At 43.3% G+C, this 10,725-nt stretch overlaps 1 long non-coding RNA gene across 1 annotated transcript; it reads left to right on the top strand.

The window, feature by feature from the left end:
• The first annotated feature begins 1,563 nt into the window (after positions 1-1,563).
• On the top strand, positions 1,564-4,428 carry LOC144581036 (uncharacterized). Its single transcript, XR_013531566.1, has 3 exons — positions 1,564-1,652; positions 3,537-3,785; positions 4,173-4,428. It is a non-coding gene; the product is annotated as an uncharacterized LOC144581036 (long non-coding RNA).
• The last annotated feature ends 6,297 nt before the right edge of the window (positions 4,429-10,725 follow it).

Raw genomic sequence — 10,725 nt, 5'->3', positions numbered from 1 at the left:
CGCGCTTGGTCCTGCTGGGTTCGAGGCTTCTCCTCTGGACTCTGGTGCCCCCAACAGGTTCCCAGTGGCCGGCAGCTTCCCTTCCTTCCGTCTGCCTTGGTCACTACGGGATCTGTGCTTCTGGTGAGACGCGACCCACGCACATCACTCCCAGGTGCCCTAGGGGGCACATTTCCCACAGTTCTCAGAGGGCACTTTTCTAGAAAGCTCAACCGGTGGGGAGGCGCCACAACAGTTTCACTGCCATTTTGTGATGTGACGCTTCCGCTTCTCTGGCAAGGTCAGGGCTTCAGGACTGTGAGTGGAGCAGTTTTTCCCTGAATGCTTTCATTTCACCCCGGATAGGCTCCTTTGTCCTAGGAAAGCCTCTTTTCTGGGGTGCTCTCCATCGGGTGTGCGGTACGGATCACTGGGCTATGTGTTCCCGCTCTGAGGACACCGCCGTGGGAGCCGGTGTTGGCCATGGGGGAACATTTTCCTTCGGCATTCAGTCTCAGCTATGTTGTGGGACTGGGGGGTTTTCTCGGGGGCTCTCTCTAGGTGATGCGAGGGACTTTTTCTGCTGAAATGACCTGAACCAGGACATAGGGATCCTGCCTTGGTTGCCTGTGTCAGCCTCGGGTTTAGGGGTGTGTCTTCCCCGCTCAGTCGCAGCCCTGAGGGGAGACTCTGCCTTGTGGACTCTGCCCGTGCTCATGGGCCGGGGTGGGGGTGTCTGTGCCCCAGACGCACTATCACCTCTCTGTGGGGTCACTGTCGTGGGCTTTATCTCAGCCCGCGAGGGACTCTTTTCTTTGAGTGCTGATGTCCTCCGTGGGGTGCATTTGTCTTTGGATGTTGCTCATGCTCAGCTAAGATGTGTTGGCCTTTCTTGGGTTCTGCTCGTCCCGGATGGGGATGCTTACCAAATGCTTTCCCTTGGTGCTGGTTTTTTTAATTATCTGTGGGTGCTGTCTCCCGGTGCTGCGGGGGAGTGGGGTGCTTGTTCCTTGGATTCTCTAAGCCTACGGTGGGACACGGGGAGCTCTGTGTCGGCCATGAGGGAGGCCACCTGACCCTGGGAGCTCTGTCTCGCCCCGGATTGGGGTGCTTTTCCTCCATTGGTTGATCTCAGTTCTGAAGGAGCTCTTCCCCGGGGTACTATCTGACCTTTCAGCCACAGCCTGGGGTGTCTGTGTGGGAGTCGGTGTACAGAAATATTCGAAGATTCCAGCTGTGCCACATTCACACACTCGCTGTACAGTTAATCTTTCATTCCAGTTGCTCTGATGGGTGTGCAGTGGTCTCTCCTTATGTCTGCACTTGAATTTCTCTGCTGATTGAGATTGAGCACATCTTTTAAAAAATTGTTTTAATTAATTAATTTATTTATTTACTGTTTATTTATTAATTGATACTTGATTTTGTTTTGAAATGGGGTCTCCCTCTGCCTCCCAGGGTGGATACAGCAGCACTTCCACCTCCCGGGCTCGAGCAATTCTTGTGCCTCAACCTCTGGAGTAGCTGGGACTACAAGCATGCACCGGCAAGCCCGGCTAATTTTTGTATTTTTTTTACGCAGAGAGGGGTTTTGCCAAGTTGCCCTGGCTGGTCTCGAACTTCTGGCTTAACCGATTCACCTGCCTCAGCCTCCCAAGATGCTGGGATTACAGGTATGAGCCACCAATCCCAGCTGTTTATTAATGGGTTTGGAGCACGTTTTTATGTATTTATTGTCATTTAACTGTGCCCTTTAGGAGGTTCCTTTCAAGCCTCTACCCCCAAATTTTACTGAGATGTTTGTACTTTAAAAATGGATTTACATATATTCCATATTTCAGTTATACACACATACACACAGGCATATATGTACATAGATAAAAAACACATGGAATTTTAATGTCTTCTATAAATCTGTTTTGCTTTTACACTGTCTCGATAAAGTGTTTTTGATGAACAGACTCTTAATTTTATTACTCAGTGTGTTATTTATGGCTACTGCTTTTTATTATTTTAAGAAAAATCTTTGCCTTGCCCAATGCCATGACGATTAGATTCTGTTTTCTTCTAGGTTTCAAATTCATCTCAAATAAATTCTCGTTGAATGGAGTAAAGCCAGAGTCTGGGTGTGTTTTACGTGTTTATTAGAGTCATATTTAAGTGTGACTGTCATGAAGTGTGTATTCAGCTCCCCCTCAAGTTTTATTGGGATGTTTGTTTCTTAAAAATTGAAGTGTAGTTCTGGATATGTTGTGTATTCCACTTGTTTTTTGTCATACATACATACATACATACATATGTATATATATATGTGTGTGTGTGCTTGTGTGAGTGTGGTTAATATATATTTTTACATATAACCTATACAATCTAATCTGTGATATGTAATGTACAAATACGCTTTGCTTTTTCACTGTCTTAGTAGTGTCTTTGGAGGAACAGAAATTTTCCATTTAATTATGTCAAATTAAACAATTCATTCTTTATGGTTAGTGCTTTTGTATCCTCATTAGAAACATCTTTGCCTGTTCTATAGTTGTGAAGATAATATCTCAAGTGTTTTACTAGATTGTCTCTCCATCTTTAATAATGTTTTTTGGAGCGGATGAGATAAGAGTCAAGGTTTATATTTTCCCTGCATTTATAAAGTGCATTTATTAAAAGCACAGCCCTTTCCACAATGATTTACAGAACCTCTTTTGTGGTAAATCTCGCTCTTTTGAGTTTCCAGACTCTGTGTCCTCTTCCTTTGGTTTATTTGTCTGTCATTGCTCCAATACTACACTGTTTTAATTACTCTACCCTTACAGTAAATCTCATATTTAGTAGCGTATATCTACCAAATTAGTTCTTCTTCTTATAGATTGTCTTGGCTTTTCCAATCTTTAATTCCCATATACTTTTTCTTTTTTATTTTTTTAGACAGAGTCTCACTCTGTCACACAGGCTGGACTGCAGTGGCACGATCCTGATTCACTGCAACCTCTGCCTCCTCAGTTCAAGTGCTTCTCCTGCCTCAGCCTCCCGAGTAGTATATTTTCTCAGAATATATTTGACATAGAGAGGAGACAGGTTGAGGTGTATCCAAGTTTTCCGGCTTCCAGCTAAGTAAAGCGTGGCACTTTGTATGTGAACCTGAAAAATACATGATATCAAGTGAAACTTGCTGCTTTCAACTTATAAAGCATGACAAGCTGACACTAACAGATGAGTACCAGGGACCTGTGAATGTTTGTTAGAGTTATACTGTCTTACTTGGTTTCCATATGTATTTATAGAGCCAGAAACTAAGAAATGGTTTTATTGTTTTATGTGTCCTGGCCTCAATTCATCAGGCCTGGGATTTCCCCCTGGTATACCTCCCATCTATGAAATAAATAATTCCCTAGAAACTGAGGAGCACATAGATATACCCAGAGGGGTGATAAAAGACACATTTCCCACAGCTCAACTTCTCAGTTTGGTTTCCAGATCTGTCGTTCGTGATGTCTATGTGGAAGGGAAAGAACATGGTGAAACTCCAACTGATGGCTTTTTGTCAAAATTTGTTCCACCAGAGCTTAAGGTAGCAGTTGGTATTCCAGCCAGCCAACTGGATTCTCGGATTGATGACTTCACTGGCTTCAGCAAAGATGGGATAGTGCAGAAACCTGGTAGAAATGCACTTGTAGAAAGAATCATTACCAGCAATTTCTCTGCAGATGACCTAAAATGCAGAGAAATACTCCCTTTTCTAAAAAGCCGAGAAGAAATTAGTGCTGATATAAAATACCAGTTAGTGAAGGAAATTCAATGCTTTGGACAAAGTAAGTAGTATAAGAATGTCTGTTTTTAAAAAAATTGAGGAAGTCTCCCTTTCTTTAATTCAGAAGATATGCATGTTGTCTGTTGAGGCTAATTCCTTGCCAGAGTTGAGTTTACCCATAATTTATGGTAATTCGTCTTTTGACTAAAGCACAGTACAACTTTTCTTTCTCTTTTCTCACCGGGTTATGGTTTACAAGACTTTCATTCATAGGTAGGTGCAGGTGTCTTTTTTTATTTTTTAGATTTTGTATGTGCAGGTATCTTGATTTAAGCATTTAAAACATTTTAGCCCATGAAGCAGGATTAGTGAGGTATAGGTTAAGCAAGATTCACTTCTATTCTTCTTTGTATTTGATAATACTCAAGTTTTTTTTTAACGTCTTCAGAATATGAAAAAATCTTCAAATTGCTTGAAGGAGTGCAAGGACCTATAGAAATCAAAAAACAATTTTTTGAATCCAACATCAAGGAAGCAGCAAGGTAGGTAGAGACAGGAACTGTCCAATTTCTTTAAGCACTCGGGTCCAACACAGTACTGGCGGTGAGCATGGGGGAACGGCCTGTGCCTTGAATTTCTCAAACCTTGGCCCTCACTTATACTTACGTCTGTCTCCACAATTACTTAGGTTAATGTCGTCTGAATCTAACTCATTCTTTTAAGCCTATGGAGAATTCAATTCTCTCCATAGTCTGAGGTAGATATTGTCCCTCAATTGACACTCTTTGTATTTGCTAATTACCTCTTTTTAAGAAATGTGTGTACGTACATAGCAGATGCATATATTTCTGGGGTATATGAGACATTGTGATACAGACAACAATGTGTAATAAACACATCGAGGTAAATGGGGCATCTATCACCTCAAGCATTTATTTTTTTGTGTTACAGATAATCCAATTATACTCTTGTTATTTTTAATGTACAATTAAATTATTACTGGCTGTAGTCACCCTGTCATGCTATCAGATACTTTTGTACGTATTAATCATCTGTACTTCCCCCAACCCCACGAACCTTCTCAGCCTCTGGCAGTCCTCCGTTCTACTCTCTATCTCCATTAGTTCAGTTTAAAATTTTTGCTCCCACAAATAAGTGAGAACATGCGAAGTTTGTCTTTTTGTGCCTGGCTTATTCCACTTAACGTAATGACCTTCAGTTCCATCCATGTTGTTGCACAAGACTGAATCTCATTCTTTTCTATGGCCGAACAGCACTCCTTTGTGTATATGTACCGCGTTTTCCTTACCCATTCAGCTGTTGGTGGACACTTAGGTTGCTTCCAAAGCTTGGCTACTGTGGACGGTGCTGGAACCAACACGGGAGTGCAGATATCTCTGCGGTGTACTGACTTCCTTTCTCTTGGGGGTATCCCCAGCAGTGGGATTACTGGATCATATGATTGCTCCATTTTCAGGTTTTCCAGGAAACTCCAAACTGTTCTTCATAGTTGTCATAGTAAATTATATTCTCAACAAGAGTGTATGAAGCTTCCCTTTTCTTCACACCCTCGCCAGCATTTGTTATTGCCTGGCTAGACTACCCCTTACCATGCAGGTGCATTTCTGTCTCCATGCTGACTGTTACTTCATCCTTCTATCTCCCACAGTGCTTCCTACAGCATAAGTTCTTTGGCTCTCTTTTGGTTAATGACACATCTCTTTCTTTTCAGGTATATGAGAGGAGACTTAATTCCACACCTTGAGAAGAAACTGGAAGAAATGACGTCTGGCTACTTGTCCAAGAAGGAATATCAGACCCTAAATGCATAATCTCTTTAATGATTGAGGTGGAAAGAGAATCAAATTGCTGTTTTTTACAATAGAGTAAGATATGGCTGAAGCCTCCTAGCATGTGTTAGTGAATAAAATGGCCTCCCAGAGGTTAAGAAATGTCTGTCAGTAAAAGTTGGTCTTTTTCCCTAAGCATTTCATTTGAAAGGATAATTTATTTGTTGGTTTGTTGATTTTCCCACCTGTGCTGGCAGACATTATTGACCCATCAAGTAAATACTATTACAGCGGTGGTTTCTGCAGCAGCCCACATTGCTGTAACTGTTATTTATAACTGCCTTCTTTCACTACCCATTTCTCTTTCCCTTTGCCCTGGCGAAAGCATGTCAGCTGCTCATGGTGCTTGGCCTGGCAGAATGACTCAAACCTTCATTACTGAACAGTCTGAACGATTAGATGTCCTGCCTAGATGGGGTTGCTGTAAGTTTTCATTAACTCTAATCATAAAACATGGGAGTACTAAGAAGCTCTCTAGATATATCAGACATACTGTTCCTTAGCCCCTGGTGTAGTAGGAACTCAATATTCATTTTTCTTTCCTTCACCTAAGCCAGTAGCAGGCCCCCTACTTTGTCTCTTGGTTGAGAGGAATGAAGAGTTCAAAGCGGTCAGCTTGCAGCCACAACTTTCATTTGCTGTAATTTCCATTAACTCTAATCGCAAAACACAGGAGGACTAAGAAGCTCTCTAGACATATAAGACATGCTCTTTCTTAGCCTCTGGTGTAGTAGGAACTCCATCTCCCTTTGATTGTCATTTTCCGTCACCCCAGCCAGTAGCGGACCCCTTCTTTGTCTCTTGTTTGAGAATGAACTTTCCAAAGGGATCAGCTTGCAGACCCAACTTTCATTTCAATGGAATGATTTTTGGATCCGCTATTAAAAACAAATCTCTCAATTTGTAACTAAGATCTCTAGTCCAGCAGAGCCAAATGTTTGCAAAAAGCAAAATTTTACTACTAGATACCCAGAAGTAATAGTGAGAGGAGGCCCTCATCTTGCCTCTTTCATTCTTGAAGACATAGATGTGGCTATAGAAAAATAGCTCCATATACTTGATGCTGGGATACAGCATTGCCACCTCCTAGACTGTTAGCCAAGACCCTTAAGGCACTACCACAAAGCTGGAACTACAAGTCAGGCTTTAGAAGATCATTCCACGGTTCAATTGAGCCAGCCACTTCAGGATGGTGAAGTACATCACAAGACTAGTCTAATTGGCTACCATAGGCTTATTGCCATACTTCATTTCCTGTAAAGTGAGATTCCTGTTTAAAACTGGTACAGTGTGGGATACCACGATGGTGGACACAGCGTTTCCTAATACCACAATGTTTGTTTTCTTGAAGTACCATAGGTGAGAATGAAAATCCATATCCAGGGCCGGGCGCGGTGGCTCAAGCCTGTAATCCCAGCACTTTGGGAGGCCGAGGCGGGTGGATCACAAGGTCAACAGATCGAGACCATCTTGGTCAACATGGTGAAACCCCGTCTCTACTAAAATTACAAAAAATTAGCTGGGCACGGTGGTGCGTGCCTGTAATCCCAGCTGCTCGGGAGGCTGAGGAAGGAGAATTGCCTGAACCCAGGAGGTGGAAATTGCGGTGAGCCGAGATCGCGCCATTGCACTCCAGCCTGGGTAACAAGAGCGAAACTCCGTCTCAAAAAAAAAAAAAAAAAAAAAGAAAATCCATATCCAGAATAAGTGTCCATTTGAGCAAATCAAAGTGATGACCCTTCAATTGTGGAAGCAGATTCAAGAAATCACAGTGCTATCTGGAAGCGGACAGACCACTCTGGGACATGGTTTCATGTTGGGTACTCAGTGTTGGTCTCTGCTGCTGGCAGATTGAATAGTGAGCAGTGGCTGTACTGACATGGACCTGGGAAATGAAAGTTGATATTACCAAGACCATGGATAACCTCTATCTCAACCACCATAATCATGATGCACCGTTATTCTTTATAAGATGGAAGGGTGCACCTAAGGAAGTCTGGAGGTGATTGATGATAGCATCTGGAAACCAAAGGAAGAGGTTGAGCTGTGAGGTAAGTGCATTTTATGTCAACCCCACTTGTATATCCCACTGATACTCAGTTTCTAGGAAATTATCCCATAAAGCAGGAGAATACACCATATAATGATCTAAATCCCCCCCAAATTGGGACCAGGAAAGATAATTCAACAAAATCACCTTATTCCCTTCATGATACTACACATGCATATGGAAACCAAGGAGGACACGGCAACTAATGAAAAAACACACACAGATGCCTGGTAATCATCGCTGGGATGCCAGCTCCTGCCGTACTCTTAAGCCCTGATAGAACATTTCACGAGACGTTCTCCATTTGTGTTTGGCCATTCTTCCTCTGCTCTTCACGGACATTGTGATTCATGATAGAATGTGGAAACCAAATGAAGAGGTTGAACTGTGAGTTAAGTGCATTATGTCAACCCCACATGCATATCCTTCTGATGGTCAGTTTCTGTAAAATTATCTAAGAATGCAGGAGAGCATATGCCCGGCAGCCATTTGATACCCCTCAAATTGAGGCTAGAAAAACTATACAACAAACCAACCTTCTACCCTTCATGAAAATGTGCCTGCTTATGGAAACCAAGTAGGACGGAACAACTAGGAAGCAGACATACACAGATCCTGGTCCTCGTGGATGAAATTCCAGCTGCTGCCATATCACCAAGCCATGGTGGACCAGTTGATAAGACGTTATCATTTTGGGGTTAGCGGGTTTCCATCCTCTGTTCAAAGGAAGAGGTTGAGCTGTGAGGTAAGTGCATTATGACAACCCCACTGGTATATCCTACTAATGCTCAGTTTCTAGGAAATCGTCCCATGAAACTGGAGGATATGCCAGGTGGCCATCTGAAACCCCTCAAATGGAGCTCACAATAGATAATAAAACAGAACACCTTTTTCCCTTCATTACAGTATGCGTACATATGGAAACCAAGCAGGAGAGTGCAACTAATAAACTAACATACACAGATATCTGGTACTCATGGATGACACACCACCTTCTGCCCAATTAATAAGTCCTAATGGAACAGTTGACAAGGTGTCATCAGGTTGTGACTGGCCGTTTTCCATCTTCTCTTCACGGACATTGTGAATGACACTAGCGTCTGGAAACTAAATGAAGTGATTGAGCTGCAACATAGATTTTTTTTCCCCATACAACGCTAGAGGGACAGCTATACACAAATCAGTTTCAAGGGAATTATTTGTATCATCAAACAGAAGCATATACCACGTGGAAATCCCAGATCTTGCCATCAGAGGTCAAGTGAGATCATACATTGAAACTACCTTTTTACCTCTTGGCACAATGAGTACATGCAGTAAACAAGTACGACAGTAGAATAAACATTCACAGGTTTCTTGTACACATTATTTTGTATTATCTTGCTGCCTTTTACAATTCTAACTTGATATTATGTTTATAGTTTTCCTATCGATGCCACGCCATACACAGCAGGAAGCCAGATTAGGTGAGCCCTCCTTAACCTGGCTCCTTTCTACCTCAAGCATTGAGAAAACAGAGGTGGCTATTAGAACTGAGCATTCTATCCCTACTCCATCATCAAACATGCCGGGGTTTATACGATTCTATAGACCCTTCCCTTTCGTCTAGAAAGAGTGACTTTCTTTCCACTCCAGATCTGACATCTCTTTCATTTATTCATCATCTGTGGTAGCCTGCAGGCCAGGATCTGAGGATCAGCAGAACAGCCTATAGAGCAAAGTTCCCTGCCCTTGTGGAGCCCAGCCAGTGTCACTCATCTTTGCCCTCATCGTTAGCCCACAAATTTTCTGAGTGCCAACTATCCCCAGGCATAGTACAGATACTTGGAATGTCTCACCTCTTTTACTCCTGCTGAGGAATCCACGCAGTAGAATTCGCTCACCCCACTTTACTGGTGAGGAAGTTCAGGCCAAAGGAGATGGGGAGACTGAGACCAAGTCCCAGTGTCGGTAGATAATCAAATCCAATCTTGACGGCTGAGGACAATAAGACAGGAACACTGGAGCCAGCCGATGCTTTTAGGAGCCTTGGTGAGGGGGGATGACACTAACGCGTGGCCTAATCTCCCTTCCCCTGCTCCCATGCCAAATACAACCTGATGATTCTCAAAAGAGCTTTTGCTTTAAACTAGGTCTCCTCCGAAGGTGGAAAAGCATGGTTCCCACAAGGTTTTGCCCGCAGATGTGTAGCAGGTCCACGAATATTCCAGATGTTCTGCTTAAAGCTGACGTTCACAAGGGGGATGTCCAGTGTATGGAATGCATTCGTCTCAGAGCCAGAATGAAGACGTTTCTGAACAAGTTGTTACAGAATGTAAAATTATGTATTCAGAGATCTTTCCATGCGAGAAAGTTCCAAGTGCTCTGCAAGACTTGTGAGGGAGATTAGTAAACGTGATGCCCAAAGAAATGTAAAAAGGGGTGTATAGATGTTTGCCTTTTCACAGTGTCTGTTGTGCAGCCAGCAGTGGGCTGTGCAAACCTGTGTTTGAACCCAAAGTGGTAGTGCCTGCATCAGAAGTCTGAATAGCCACTGTGGGTTTTTTTCTGAACTGGAAAGAAGGATTTAGGATGGGCCAGTGCCCAGGGGACACGGGAATCTGTCATCTACAAGGCCAGAGTTTGATGGCAGGTCCTAGGTCCTCAATATTGTGTTTCCTAAGCGGACAGCTGAGATCCCAACAAGCAAGCTTACTGGAAGAGTACAGTCCAGGTGGTTCTCCCTGGCCAATCTCTTTAAGAAGCAGGTAAGAAAAAGGAGACACAATGAGCAGGTTTGGGCCTCCAGTGGAATAATATTCGCAAGGTTATAGAAACTCCAGAATTTAGAAAAATACATGAAAGGTTTGGTGGACCCCAGATTTTACAAGGTCCAGAGGCACTGGTCAAGGAAACTGAGCAGAAGCGCAGTCCCAAGAAGCTGGGCCAACTCTAAAGAGAAGTGCTTTAGGGAATGCTGTGAGCACAGGCTGAGGCCTCATCCCCTGTGCATCAGCTAGCAGGTTGGCAGAAAAACCAGTCCCAAGCTGAGGCTTCTGGAGGAACTGGAGGAATCATGGGCTTCTGCCTTGGCCGTCTCAACTCCGTGATGGGCAGGATGG

This window comes from Callithrix jacchus, chromosome X (assembly GCF_049354715.1).
Source record: "Callithrix jacchus isolate 240 chromosome X, calJac240_pri, whole genome shotgun sequence".
Taxonomy (NCBI): Eukaryota; Metazoa; Chordata; class Mammalia; order Primates; family Cebidae; genus Callithrix; species Callithrix jacchus.
Note: the sequence above shows the minus strand (reverse complement) of the source record. Positions and strands in the feature narration are given on the sequence as shown.